Raw genomic sequence first — 15,380 nt, 5'->3', positions numbered from 1 at the left:
CGACGTGAGCGCCGCCGCGTCCCCCGCGCCGGGGCGGGGCGCGAAGGAGGGCGGTCCCGGGGCGGGGCAGGAAGGGGGATCGCGGTGGCCGACCCCGGTGTCGGTATCGCTGCTGGCAGCGGCTGGGAGTTAGCGGTGTGGCGTGCCTTCCTCCCGTGAGTTCCACCTGTGCCGCGTTTGCTCGGGCACGAGGGCTGCGGGGAGGGGAGAAGCAGGGGGTACTTTGAGTTGCAGTGATTCTCCCGAGCCTCGCGGCAGTGCCGGTGCCGCGCCTTGGCCGGACGCTCGCCCTGCCGCGCTCGGCGCTGCCTCTGCCTGGGCACACATGCGGCGGCGGCGCCGCTCCCCTACGCGCTGCAAGAGCCGCGGCGCCTCCCGCGGATGCCTCGGGGCGGGTTCCCGGACGCCCGGGGGCCGCTTCGCACCGCCGAGGGCCGCGGCCGTGCGGGTGCCAGGAGCAGCTCTTTCCTTGTTGGCTGCAGACTGCGGCGGCTGCGGCGCTAGGAGGCGGGGGTTGCCCTATCCCGTCCTCCCTGTCCCCTGCTGAGCACTGCTGCCGCCGCCTGAGGGGGTTGATGGGGCGGAGCCTCCGCTCTCCCCGCCGGGACTTCGTGTCCTGTGCGAGCTTCCCCGGGGCGGCTGAGGCACGGGCGCGCTCCCCGCCGCCAAAGTTTCCCGCGACGCCCGGCGCCGCCAGCACGAGCCCCTGCGGGCAGCGAACGGGGCCGTCCCGGGGCCGGTGCCTCCCGCCCGTCACCGGGTCTGGCTTAAAGGGCCTGGCGGCATGCCGGTGGTAGGAACATGGCTGAATGCGGAGAGGCAGAGCCCCTCCGGACTTTGGCGCTGGCCCGCTGGCGCTGTCATTTCTTCGCCTCTGGGTGTTCAACCGTGGGAGGCATGGAAGCATTCAAGTGCTGCCGTTTTGTTAGTTTCGACTTCCAGCTGCTTAGAGTAGCGTATGGTTCCCAGTAGTCCCTGGGAGTGGCTTTTTTTGTTTGTATTTTTGTCCGGGTTTTTTTTTTCGGTGTTTTTGTTTGATTTTTTTTTTTTTTTTTTGGTAAGCCTTCACTCCTCATTCTGTTCCTTTAAAACTCATGTATTAATTCCAGGCATTACTATCAAAATATATATGCTTTGTATATCAGTCTCTTACAAATTACTTCGTACATATTTTTAAATATTTTTAACCATGCCAGAGCATGGTTCTGCTGTGGGAACTGCTATGTGAAGGGGGGGGTCCCAGGGTTCTTCAGCAATGGTAAAGCCATGGGCAGTTCTGCTGTTGACTTATGGATTGCAAACACAGAGGTGCTGTCATTGACAGGTTGGTAGGTTTTACTGTAGACTGTTGTCACATTGCCTGCTGTATGATTGCGATGAGTGTTCTTATACATTGGAGTAAAAAAATATATATATCACTAGCATTGATTAGAATTTTTAAGCTACTTATTAAAGAAAAAATATTTGGCATGGAATTGAGTCTTCTTACAACACCACAGGTGTTTTTAATATCACAAATGTCTGTGATCTGTCACTTAATAGGAATCAGGTGTTTTGTTTCCTTTTTGATTTGGGGCACTCCTTTTCAGTCTCTGCAGGGATTCTCACATTAAAAACATTGGAAAGAAATACATAGCTTTCAGAAAATAGCAGTTTAATTCCAGAATTTTTACTGAACTTATTTTTTTGAGTACAGATGTGTTGGATTCTTATTTATATTTCTGTTCTGTGCTGTAGATCTGAAATCATGAGTCTGTCTTGTACTGTAAATCTGAATTCAGGAGCTAGTTTTCAGAAATAACTTTGCTGGAAGACTGAGGCTGACTAATTTGCTGACTAGTGCATGCAGAAAAAATGGAAAGTGGGTTGAATTTAGACCTTAGGCACTCAGTTAGTTTCCTTGATGTGGTGATCTCACTGTTGGGACAGGTGAAAATGAAGAGATCTAGGCTGTAAGGGCTAGCAAGTAGACAAAAGAAGATACTTCCTTTGACATATGGAGGCAGAGGTCTGCACAAGTGTATGTGCAAACAAGCTTAAAGTAATCTCAAAGATCCAATTCAACATAGAAACTCACTATTTTGATGCTTTATCTGCTTTCTTGTCAAGTGAGAGAGTCTCAGGGCTCCCAAGTGTCAAATAATACAAGATAGGATTGAATCTGCTTGTTGTGGAGGTTATTTCCCTGCATGTGGCTGATACCACAAAATGGTCAGGATGTTTTTTCTTGATTCCTCAAGAGGTTAATCCAGAGGAACTCTGTTGTAAAATGCATACTTATTGAAGACAATTCTTATTGCATTGCTTCTGTTTTACATGTAGTAATGGCTCAAAAGGTGCCCAGAGGCTGGGATTTGTTCTGAAGTTCTCATTTTATAGCCTGACAGAAGTATTCATGTTGCCCACTCAAAAATGATGGAATGCACAATGCAATTTAGACTATACTTTAAAGGAATTTCATAACTTGCCAGGTTTCCATTTAATCTATTTAATTGGATCTACCATTGCTTGTGATATTTAAGATTAATACATCTCCCGGGATGTTTATAGTATTACTATCCAAAGTTAGAACTACTGCAGACAGAGTTTTGAAATGTATCACAAATGAAGCCAGACAAGCTAGAGAAAGTAATTGTAGTGTATACTTTTAAAACAATTGCTAACTATTAGGATTAAATATCTAAAAGATTAGATTGTACCATATCTACCGTATTCTGTTCAGTACTAATAGGCTATACCATGTTAGTTGTCTTGCATCTTGCGAACAAGATATAGTGATGGCTGATCTGAGCAAATTGTTGTTAGACTGGTTTACCAGCCTGGTCTAGTATGACAATCTGTATAGTCAAAATATCCTGAATAATTAAAAAAATGTCTCTATGTAAGGCCTCAAGTTCAATCTAATGTTAAAGTTGCCAAAAGAAACACTGGACATTCTCTAACTACTGAGAAACGTTTTCTTCATGCTTCAGAGCAGGAAGAAAATGCTTCAGAGCCAATCAAATGAATGCAAGGTGTTTTTCAAGGTACAACTAAGTGTTTTACTGCTTTTTTCTCTCTTCTTCCTCCCTTTTTTCTCTCTTTTTTCCTGTCCCACTCCCCTCTTTTTTCTCCTTCCCCTTCATTTTTTTTGTTCTCTTCTTCCTCTATCCTCTTTACCGTATTCTTTTTTCTTTTACCTCTCGTTTACTCTTTCTTTCCCCAATACCTTTTTCATTGCCTTCCCCCTCTTCTGTCACCTCTCCCCTTTTCAACTTTCCCCCCTCTGTTTTGCTTTTCCTCACCACTTTTCACCTTTTTCTCCCCCTTCCACACTTTCACCCCCCTTCTTTTTCTCCTCCTTTTTGGTTTTTTCTCCTTTCTAAGGCAGTCAGGACATAAAAAATTGAAATGCATAGGGCAGCAGAAAGACAGTGAGAATTTACAACATAATCCTTATTGAATAACCCCCTTAATTTCTCTGTGATAAGTGAAGGACTCTCTTTCATTTTCTCCCAGTCTTGCCTGTACTCAAATTCAGTGTCTTCCAGTGGGCCAAGGTAAGGAGGAGAGGGTGTTATTTATAAATTGTTCAGGCATGTTGAATCAACTAAAAGCATTTTCCTGCAGAAAGATGTAAAAGTTTTATCTGAAAAACTTTATTCAATAGATCTCAAATTTTATGGGTTACTTTATAACTTATATGAAACAAATATTTAAAGGTGAATTTGTATTAAAGGTATGTGGGAATGCAAGTATGGAGCGCTTTTGTTATGACAATATTCTGGAAGCGTAAAGTAAACTGAAGTAGGATTTTGAGATATAACTTGGGACCATGTGAGCAAAGAACAAGTACTCACAATAATCATGTAGGATATATGGGGAGCAAAATTAATTAGTGTGGTTTTTTGAAGCACTGTTTTTCAGGTATACATCTAAAATGTTGGGGTTTATTATTACTAGTGTTGAGAAACATAAGCTGGGTAGAGATTCTCTTTCAAATCCATGTGAATGAAATTTAATACTAGCCTCTGAACGGATACATATAGATTATATATGAAGAGATGCTAGGAGAATGCATACTTTTCCAATTTGTTTAATAGGTGAAGATCAGGCAGTTTGTTTCTAAAGAAGACACTTAGCAGTCATTAGTTGGAAGATCTCTGTTGCAGCACTACTCCAAGCCCTCTGAGCACTTTCTATGCGTTGTAGAGGAAGGGGTTTTCTTGCTTTCCCACCACCCATCAATGTTTTATTGACAATGAAAATACTTAGCAGAACCCACCATTTTATCCAAAAAACAAAGTGTGTTTTGCAATGAAAAGCAATAAATAATAACCTCAGCTGTTCATAGTGCAATGATCAAGTTCCTGCATTTTAGGCAACAGATGTAACTTAGCAAGTGCTCTGGTTTAAGATACCAAGGTTCTGCAATAGCCAAACAGAGTGTGTCATCATATGAGAAGAGAGTTTAAGTGCAGCAACTCTCAATGGATCACTGCATAGGTGGAAACATGACTCTACTTTTGAACAAATTATTTTCATCAACTTGTATTTGAAATCTATGAGATTTTTGGCATCCTTTCATACTCTTGCTTTTGCAGCCCTACATTTCTGAGGGCCAGGACAGATGGCTATCTTATCAGTATGATTACTTGCAGTGACAAGGGAGAAAGGGATGCTGTTTACAAAATCCCCACTGTGTATTTTGGTTTATTCTTGCCTGATAATGATGTTGCATGATCTTTGCTGCATTTATCTTCCCTTTGGACAAAGAATGCTGAGGGTGATGTTGAATCATATCCTATTTGCTGATCCATGAATGTGGTATGGTCACATACTCCATCACTGCCTCCCAGTTCCACTCCACAGTTACCAGTATTCTTTTTTGGATCATATGGTTCCACTTGGTTGTCTCAGTCCTATTCTAGTATTTTAGTCTGTGCTGTTATACATTTGTGGTCCTAGTGTACTAATACAAGTACTTTTCTGTAGAAATCCCTACAAAACAATGGTATCTCAAAGGTTTTTCTCTGTAAAATTGTCTATCTCTGTGTCAGAGTCCCTAGTGTGTAGGGTTAATCCAGACTTAAATAAGCAAAAAAAAAAGTTTTCTTCTGATGGTCATATGTTGCAAGTGACTTGCTTTCAGTCTTCCGTGTTGTATATGCCTCAGGTTTTCATACTTCAACAAAAAAGGGATTAGTCTTTCATACTTGGCAACAAAAAGGGATTATGAGGAAATGAATTTATATTGAACTTAAGGTTTGTGGTTTTTTTTTTTGTTTTTTTTTTTTTTTTTTCAGAGCACAGGACCAGGTTAACACTAGAGGGCCACTACAAAACTACAGAAGATTTGTTTTGCTCTTATTCCTTCCACCCACATATAAAAATGGGTGTGGGGCGGGGGGTGTTAGCTGTGTTTGCTTTCTGTTGCAGACCTCTAAGTAATGTCCTTCAACCCATTTGATAATACAATTACTCATCTTAAAAATTAGGGCCTACAGCATACCCTTTCTGGCTTGTTTCAAAAATGTCAATCTAATTTTCAATCTAAATTATTCACAGTCTTTGTATATATTTATTGTTCTTGTTTAGTATCATTCAGTAGCTTAATTCATACTTTGTTCTCTGTATATACTTCTGTGTAGAGAATAGTCATGTTTACTTTTAGACTTCATGTTGTTGGGCTGAAAAGTCCGGATTGTCTTTGTTTCATTACATAGTGGGAAAACTAAGAGCTTATTGGGTTCAGCTTGGAAAAGAGAAGGCTGAATGTGACCTCACTGCAGACTGCAGCTTCCTCAAAGGAGAAAGTGAAGCAGATGATACAGATCTGCTCTCTCTGGGGAACAGTGATAAGATGCAAGGAAGAGGAATGAAGCTGAATCAGAGGAAGTTCAGATATACAAGTTCAGATAGGGCTATATTTATGAAACAGTTAATGAAATTAGCATTTGAAACCTTGTTTCAATTGTCTTTGTTTAACCATTCATTTTGAATTGTTTTGGTGGTTTTTTTACATCTTCTAATCCACTTTTCTCACATTTAATAATCCCCCATGTGGTAGTATGGATAAAAAATAGTTAATCTCCCCACCTCTGATCAGCTCCACTGCATTTTCTTTTGTCTTGGGGAATGATCTTTTGTTTAATTGAAGAAAGATATTGTAATTTGCTAAGATAATGTATGTATATATTTTTCTGCCACTCTAATTCCTCTCTGTTTCTAATTATTTTTTACCTCAGAATCTATTCAATTTTCTTTTCTCTTTGATTCAGTTTAAATAAAGCACCTTTATTGAAACTAGGGTGAATTAATGTACTTGTAAGTAACAGTAGGTCTATGGTACGTTTCTAAACCATGGGATGCTGGTCAGCCTTGACATCTTAGAAGGCTGTCTGATAGTTCCCACAGTAAGTTTCTGTGGTCTACAGACTGTAACATTGACAAGTTACTGAATATTGGTTTTCAAGTCTTCGAGTTGAAAGTTAAGGTGTTGTTTTGCTATGAAGACAACAAGAGGAGTGCAAACAGAGACTAGAAGGGAATGTAAAGAGAAGTAGGTGAACTGGGAAGGAGGGGAAGAGTTTCATTGAAGGTCAGTTTGTGGGAGCAAATGGGGCTCAGTCTCTGCAAAGAAATGTCTGCAGATACCATTGGGACTATGACCTGGTAGGAGAGGGAGAAACTCTATGAACTCTTGGGCTGGGCTGACAAGAATCTGGATCAAGGGAAGAAAACTGGAATAGAAGATCAGCTTATATGAGCTAGTGACTGAAAAACTGAAGTGAAAGACTAAGGTTGAAAATCAGGCTAATGTGAAGTGAAGTGGAGGAGAAAATCAAAGACTGGAATGGGTCATGCAACTAGCCCATGTCACAGCAAATGTATTACTTCTCATGTCTAACATATTTAAAGGATTACATTAGTAATTATTGAGAATATTCAAATGCTTTGTTCTGTAAGATTCATTAACATGCATCAGCATAACTGCTATGCAATTATGCTTACCTTCTTAATCCTCATCTTTTCAGGAAGCCATAGCCTTTTCTTTTAGAAGCACATACCCATCTGTCATTTGTGGTTCCTCCCTCTACCGCTTCCCAGCTGAGTTAACACTTCGTGAAACTGCACCTTTACATCTTTTCAGGTACTCTAGGTGGTTGTAGTTGAGTGTTTTATCAAGAATAACAACAATGCTGATTGCTTTGTGACTGTTCCAGGGTGTCAGTGATTATTTTGCTTTACAAGTCAGCTTGCTTTAGTAGAGTTCTCCCTGAACCTCACTCATGTGCCCTAAAGCAGGAGTGAAGAAAAGGAATTTGAAAACAGATAAAGTCAGCCTTGCCTGCTTACAGCAGTCCACTTAAAGGGAGGTGGGAAAGCTAATGTTTGTTTTAATTCTTAGCTCTGTTGCAGACTTCTATGCTATATTCTTTAGTTTTCCATTAATTATTTATATTCAGATTGGTTAAATTCAGTTGGTTTTAATTCCTTTTGTGAGCATGTTGTACCCTGACCTCAAATTAAGGAGATGGATTTTATGGTAATAAGCATTCCAGTCTCATTATGGAAGAGATTAAGGATTTATGCTGGATTTGAAAGCATCCATTTTATCCTGACTTGAAATACTTACTGCTTTCTGCTTGTTTACTGTTGTTTGTATTGAGACAATGTCAATTTATTTTAATCACTATTTTATGAACGTTAATTTACTGTAGTCCTTTCATAAGTTAATATGCTGTAGTATCTACTTTGGAGAACCTAGCTGTTCTTATAAAAGCTGTTAATATATAACATAGTTTTTATTACACGTGACAGTTACTAGAATGTTAATTAAACAGTGATTTCCAGTTTTGTTTATTTTCAACCAAAAAAAAGGTATTTTTGTCTTTTCTTTGACTGTCTCACTCAGCTTTCTGCATGTGAGATTAATATAGGATCGCAGACTGGTTGAGGTGCCAGGGAGCTTTTGGAGATGATGTAGCGTAACTCCATCCTCAGTTAAATAGGACCAGCTCTATCAGGTTTCATATGACTGTGTTCACTCAGGTTTTGAGTAGTTCTGTGACTCCACAACTCCTCTTGGCAGCCTTTTCCCATGCTTGACCACTCTTACAATGAACAAGTGTATTTGTTTTTGCATGTAGAATTTCTTCTGTTTCAATTTATCCCTGTTGACTCTTTTCTAGTCAGTGTACACTGCTGTGGAAAGTCTGACATGCTTTCATCCCATGTTGAACAATCTTTTGTTTATGTGTATTGATAAGGTTTTAGCCCACCTTAAGCAGGCCTTCTCTTCAGGCTGTAAACAGTCCCACCTCTCCTCATATGACAGATGCTGTAGTCCCTCAATCATCTTTGCATCCTGTGTTTGGTCTTGTGTCATAGACATATTTTATGAAAATCCTTTTGTTAGGACTTTTTCTCCTGAGAAGCTGAGAGGCCTCAGAAACGAAATGTAAACAATAATTATATGCTGCTGTGGAATGCAACAGGTGCATCTTTGATTGGTCTCATGTGGTTGTTTTTAATTAATGGCCAATCACAGTCAGCTGTCTCAGACTCTCTGGTCAGTCACAGGATTTTATTATTCATTCCATTCCTTTCCTTTCAAGTCTTCTGATGAAATCCTTTCTTCTATTCTTTTAGTAAGTTTTAATATATAATTTTCTTTTAAAATAATATATACCATGAAATAATAAATCAGCCTTCTGAAATGTGGAGTCAAGATTCTCATCTCTTCCCTCATCCTGGGACCCCTGTGAACACCACCACAGTCTTGTGCTGTATGTCCCTGTCTCTTACACAGTTGGACTCCACCTGTGTGCTGTGTCTACCTGCTGCTACATGGTAAGGGTCCACCTCTGGAAATGGCTTGAGTCTGTTTTTACTGATGGCATTGCACACCTGAAAATGTGTTTCTTTAGGATGTGATCTCAAAATCTAAAGTAGGCTTAAATTGTTAATAAGCTAAAGTAAAATGTACTAATTTATGTGAAATTACCTTATAATTCCCATAAGGAATTTCCTATATCATTTTCTCAGGAAGAATAATTATCTCTCATATTTTCCTTAAGTCACAAGTTTCACAGCTTGGTAGTGTGTCATGTTCCACTGTGGGGAACTGGGGAGTTCTTAGAAAAACAGATGGTCTAAGATGAAAATCAGTCAAACGAGACAGTATTGTATCTGAGAACTGTTTATTGGTAACAAAAAAAGAGGGAGTTGACTTGCTAAAGAGAACTAGAAAAGACAGAAAAAGGAGGAAGGAAGATGAAAAATAATGAGGGGAAAGAGGGGGGAGACAGAAAAATTGGGCATTACCACCCGAAGTCAGGGAGTGCCGCCGACGGTCCAGTGTCAGGGAGCGTGTGCCCGCTGGCTGCTGGGGAGCCTGCGCAGCCCTCGGAGAGGCACGGCTCCATAGGCACAGCTCCCCCGGCCACGGGCAGCCGGACACCAGGGGAGTGAGGGAGGGGGCGCTCGGGCGGGACGTCCGGAACGCTGGACAGGATGGCGGTGGGGATCGTGGTGGCGGGCTGGACCGGCGAAGCAGGGCTAGAGGCAGGCAGGAACGCAGGAACGAAGCAAGCAGGGCGTCGGTCAGAACACAGGGAGGCGGGACAGGCGGCGGCTGGGACAGGCGAGGGGTGGGGCGGGACACAGGCTACACACAAGGCTCGGAGGTCAGCCAGAGTGCAGCCAAATGCCCAGCGAGAGGGAGGGCGAGTACTTGCGGGAGAGTAAGGGCCAGCAAGGGCGAAAGAGCCAAAAGGCAGGCTGGAGCCAGGGCAAAAAGGACAGAAACAGGCTAGGGCCAGAGTAATATGCAGACCTTAAGCCTGGGCAAAAAGACGAGAGCAAATGCCCCAACATAGAAAGCCCTGCGTCAAAAAAGCCCCAGAGCTTGTGCCTCAGTTATTTTTATGCCCCCTGTCTCCTCCCATGATCTGCCTGCTGACAGAAGACCACTGGCACAGTGTTCCAACGTTCCACTGCAGTCCATTGGTGGAGAGAACTGTGTCAGTCATTCTCTGAGTTCTGTTTAAAATGTATTTTATTACAGTAGTTAAACCTTCATATCCTACTCAAAGATTTAGGTTTTTCTTTGCTGCTTTTTTCATATTTCAGAATTGTTGTCTCACTAGTTTTGCTGTTGTCTTTGTCACATGTTTTCCTGTCTCCTTCATACTTGGTTTGATTTGCTTTTCAAATGGTCTTGCTGTAGATCCAGAACTCTGGCTAGGTAGGAAATGGATCTAACAGGCGTGGAATAGTATCTCTCTCTGTTTAGAGAAATCAATTTTCATTGAGGTACTTCCTTTATTGCCATCTCTGATACTTAAATTGCATAACGTGAAACTTGGAAAAAAATACATTACCAGTGTGAGCAGCACTGGTCTTAGAGCTCTTAGATAAAGTAAAATAAAACCTGAGCTTAGTATAGCAATAGTAACAAAGTGCTCTCAAGACAATATTGTTGCTTAGGTAACTTTGAAAGTCTGCACCGGGGGTTTTCCAGTTGCCACATCACTCCTCCAGAGAGAGGAGTGATTGCATGATGATGGCACCTCAGTGTGAACTTCCAGTGTTCTGTAGTATCTTCTATTAGAGCCTAACAGTGAATCAAGAGGACCTGACCTTGGCCAAGCATGTTCCCTTGATTTGACCAGTTTTGGAAGACATAGCACCTGAGGCCTTAACTTGCAAACAGAAAGGATTTAATGATTTAATTAATGTCAAACCCAGCTGTATTTGTTTGTATAAGTACAGTTTCCTGTCTTCTTTGGGTAATTTGAATGTCTTGCTGCTACAAATAATCTCAGTATTAGTTACCCTATTCTCTATAATTTCTTCTCCTGAGATTCTCTTTTGTCTATCCATTTAGTGGATATTTGTTCACAATATAATTTAAAAATAGACTGTAAATTATAATCTTGTTAGTTGTGAGTGCTTTTTGAAGAATTTGTGTTCACTGAAATATGCTAAGAAATTTTTTCAGGGTTCATGTTTCTTGTTATGTTGGCAGTGAAGTATAGGATACAGTGTTAGTTTACTCAGGTTTGTTGGTAATCTTGACAAATACATGAGACAGTAAAAGGAGTAGCCTTGGCTTAAAGCCACCTTTGTCACTGTTATTTATTCCACCAGTAAGGTGGAGTCCAGGTCTCCATCCTCTCTGTTCGTTCTTACTTGGGCTTTTATTCGATTATTATTGTACTATTCTATTATTATTGTACTATCAGTATCAATTTTTTTATTTCTTAAACCAGCTTTTTAAAAGAAAAAAGACTTTCAGTGCAGACTAAATTTTTCTCAAAGTTGTTCTCATTAATTTCTCTCTCCCTTGCTCTAGACAGGCAGTCTCCAACTTGAAATTTGTGCATTTCTTCTCTAGAATATCAAAGAAGCTGGGAGAGGGAAGAAACTAAAGGAATGATAGCTTTATTCATTATTGCTTTTATTTCAGATAACTGTATCTATCACCTGATCTTGTCTTGTCAAAACCTTTTATGTCTGTGAGGAGAAGGAGTGTTATTTTGACAATACTCCTCACATGTATCAGAATGTTAGCACTGTTCCTTTTGGTGCTTGTGGTCTTCTTGGTTCCTTTTATTTTTTCTGTCAGTCACATTTATAATAGTTGCTTATTAAAAAATAATATTACTGAAAGGTAATTTTATCTGTTTCCCACATTTCTGAGAGTGTTTTGGTTTTCCTTCTTTTTTTTTATTTCTACTTTTCATTTTTTGGTGATTTTAAAAGTAGCTCTCAGCTTCCTCAGTTATGTCTTCAAAATATGTGTTAAAAATATTTTTCTATCTATTTTTTGATTTTCTGAATTGGTCAGGTTTTCTCTAGATTATGGGGGTTTGTATTTCTAATTTTTTGTAGTTCATTAGTTTTGTTGCTTCCTCTAAATTTTATTTACTTCTGTCATGTGGTATTTTTTTTTGAGAAGTGAATTGGGGAAATTAATATGGAGTTATTGTTACATTGAATTCAGAAGGCCACTGTTGAAAACTGCACCTGAACTTTTGTATTTGCGTTACTAGATTTTTTGAGGAGCAAATGTTTCCAAAGAATGGAATTTATTTTCTAATAGTATTTACTAATAGTATCGTCATGATGTTCATTCTGTTGGTCAATGTACCTGTACATTCACAACAGGGCTCAGTCTTACAGTTATTGTAGTTGTCATCAAGCATTAAATCTTTTCTTTGGTTGATATTCAAATCATGTAGATCAACATTTTGTCTTATTTCATCTTCTCATCCCTGTCAAGACAACTTGACCTACATACAACCTGCAGGCGTTTGCTTAGGAAGAGTTTCTGAGTTATTGTATGTGTGTATACATTATTTGAATATAAGATCTCTTTTCAATTTATAATAGCGTATATTCACTTATTAGTAAGGAACCGATGCTTAGACGAGGTGCTATTTGAGGTAAGATCTTTTTCAAGTGTTATATCTGGTTATTACTTCTATTTGAAGTTGTGGATTTTTTGGGGTTTTTTTTGTGTTTGTTTTTTAATGAATGGATAGTAGTTGTCAGGGGTTGCAATTATCACTTGCTGACTGTGTTCTGCACTGCAAGTTGAAATTTCAGTTGATGTTAGATTGGCATAGTCACATATAAAAGTGAATTGCCTTGTTTCACAGCTGCGTTACTACTTTGGTGAAATCAGAGCCTGAACAGCTGTGTCAATCACTTACTGAGTATGGCCTGTTTATTTTAAAATCTTCATGGGATATGGTATGGGTTGGCCTTGGCTGGCCTCGCCAGATGCCCACTCAGCTGCTCTTTCACTCTCCCTCCTCAACAGGATGAGCTTAGAAAGTATAAGTGGAACAGCCCAAGCTAAAAAGACTGGGAGATCACTCATCAGTTACCATCATGAGCAAAGAGGTTAACCTTGAGGAAAAGGAACTTGATTTATTGCCAATTGAAAATACAAAAGAATGGACTCCCAGTGGGCTGCAGCTTCCTTCAGGGCATCTCCAGCTGCTTTGCAGTGAGGTCTTTCATGGGTTGCAAGCTTGGTATCTGCTTCGGTGTGAGGCTTTACAGGGGCTGCACGTCTTGCTGCTCAGAGTACCTCCTCCTGTCTTCACTGTCCCTGGTGTCTGCAGGGTTGTCCCTCACTTGTGGTTTTCACACTCTACTATGCAACATTTTTGTAACTTCAGCAGAGGTACCACCCTCCTGCCTGAAGGGCTTAGTCCCCTGCTCTGGTCATTTGGTACCACGTGTTTTTGGCACATTCTCTCCTCACAGAAGCCCCCCTGCAGGCACCTTACTGCTAGTACTTGGGCATATAAAACAAATAAAACTATCAATGAAAAATCAAAACTTGATGTTTAAGATAATATGAATAATTCTGGGGACTCTTGTTATGTATGTATAGTTATACGGGACAAATTACATAGAACTAGTTAATGTTTTCTCATTGTGTTTGCACATACGTCTCTTCCAGTTCAAAATACCTAGTGACAGATAAAATAACTATTAGTTTTCCTTACAGAATCACAGAACAGTCAAGGTTGGCAGGGACCTCTGGAGCTCACTGTGGACACCCACCTTGCTCAAGCAGGACCACCTAAAGCAGGTTACCCAAGACCATGTCCAGATGGATTTTGAAAATCTTCAAAGTTATGCTCTCCACAACCTCACTGGGGTCCTACTCACCCTCACAGATGATTCCCTCAGTCCTTGTGCACCTTTCCTAATTGCCATGTTTGATCAAAGATTATGAAGAGTAGCAATCATGGGTGCATCCCATCAGGACCCGTGACCTTATATCTGTTCAGCTGGTTTAAGTATCCCTGACCATGATCAAGGGTACGTCTTCCTTGCTGTAGACTTCCCCTGGGATTTGATAAGGTCATGATGTTTAGTATGACATTTCCTCTAACTTTCTAGCATATAAGGAGACCAAGAGATTGGTTCAAATAAGGTTCCTTGTGTGCCTTTACATGCATGTAAAGTATTTTATGCAGTAATTCTATGGAGTTGGTTTATTTCAGTGGTCATGGCTGCTGATGTTGGCAGTTTCATGTCCTGCTCTGGTTAGTTTCTAATATATGAGAGAGCAGCTGCAGTCATCTATCTGCCTTGAAGCACTGTTTTCTGTGTCAGTTTAGTGTTTATATATAAGCAAAGAATATGCTTTTAATGAAATTGTGGTATTTCAGCCAAGGATTATAACTGTATGTAGGTTGTGTTGCTGTATTTAAAAGACAGCTAATATACTAGAGGGATCTTTTAATAGATTTACATGCAGATAAGCACAAAGGTGATTTGTTTGAATCAGGTCAAGTTCTGCTTCTCTTAGCATCTACCTCTTTCTTTCCAATATACTATAAAGAAAATATTTTTTCTGCTTCTGTTTCCTTTTTTTGTTTTGTGCACACTGACAAAGCAAGCTCCATTTAAATAATAAATCCCCATCAAAAGCAATTTTCTGTATGTTTTTTACTCCATCAAGGATATATTGATTTTCATTCTTTAGACCTACATAGGTTTATTATGCGTAGGACAAAGAAATCATTAACAAAGACATGATGCAGTGGCATTGGTTCTGGTTTTTATGTCTGTGCTTTCTTGTTTATATGTGAAACCTGATTTGAGAAAATACTACAGCTTTATGTATTGCTCTTTGTTGCAGAGATCATTACCAGAACTTTTATTTCACAATCCACAGTACAAATCCTTTGTTTTGATTGACTAAATCAGGCATGTCTGTTGTCTTGTAATGAATTTGGCCATTATGAGTCATCTTCAAATAAAAATAGAGTTTCCACCATAAACTGTATTTGCTCACCTACAGGACCAGAATCAAAAAAAGAGAGTAAGTTGCTCATTTTGCTGTGAAGTCTGTCGCAGATGAGCTAAATTAGTGAATGTGTCTTGCCTTACTGAGCTTGCCTTCCAGTTGTTCTGCAAGGCATTCACGTGTTTTAATTAAATATTAAGAGTTCCTTGATTAAAATTGACCTTTTATATTTCTGTGTAGTGACTAGAGAGAAGCTGCTGGAAGACAGAAATAACATGCTTCATCTGTAAAACACCTAGCATGGAAATTTCCTAGTTATGAATCACTTCAGAATGAAAACTAGGTCCAACATTCTAATCCTTTTAACCTACCCCTCTGTCAGACATTTTGTGGTTACAGGAGAGAGACTGTAGCCACATGTCAAATTCTCTCATTTTCTTTTCATTTAGGGGTTGTTTGTCTGGAAAGGTAACTCACAAAAGTCCACTCTCCCAAACTTCAATTTGGAGCGGTAGAGTTTGAGGTTGGGAACATTAGTGGGAAGTAATTCTTGTGCCACAAGCAGGCTGAGGTATTTTCATAACTCATTTTGCTATTAAAAAAAAAGCTACAGGCA

General features: G+C 40.1%; 1 protein-coding gene across 6 annotated transcripts in view; it reads left to right on the top strand.

Annotated features, from left to right (window-relative positions):
- The first annotated feature begins 10 nt into the window (after positions 1–10).
- PAM (peptidylglycine alpha-amidating monooxygenase) overlaps positions 11–15,380 on the top strand; it is a 108,139-nt gene continuing 92,769 nt past the window's right edge. For all 6 annotated transcript variants that reach the window (XM_071448683.1, XM_071448682.1, XM_071448681.1 and 3 more), the window contains exon 1: positions 11–155. The gene's annotated coding sequence lies outside the window, so the exon portion shown is untranslated. The remainder of the gene's footprint in view (positions 156–15,380) is intronic.

Source organism: Agelaius tricolor, unplaced genomic scaffold (genome assembly GCF_023055355.1).
Source record: "Agelaius tricolor isolate 1412-34295 unplaced genomic scaffold, bAgeTri1.0.p SCAF_27, whole genome shotgun sequence".
Lineage (NCBI taxonomy): Eukaryota > Metazoa > Chordata > Aves > Passeriformes > Icteridae > Agelaius > Agelaius tricolor.
Note: the sequence above shows the minus strand (reverse complement) of the source record. Positions and strands in the feature narration are given on the sequence as shown.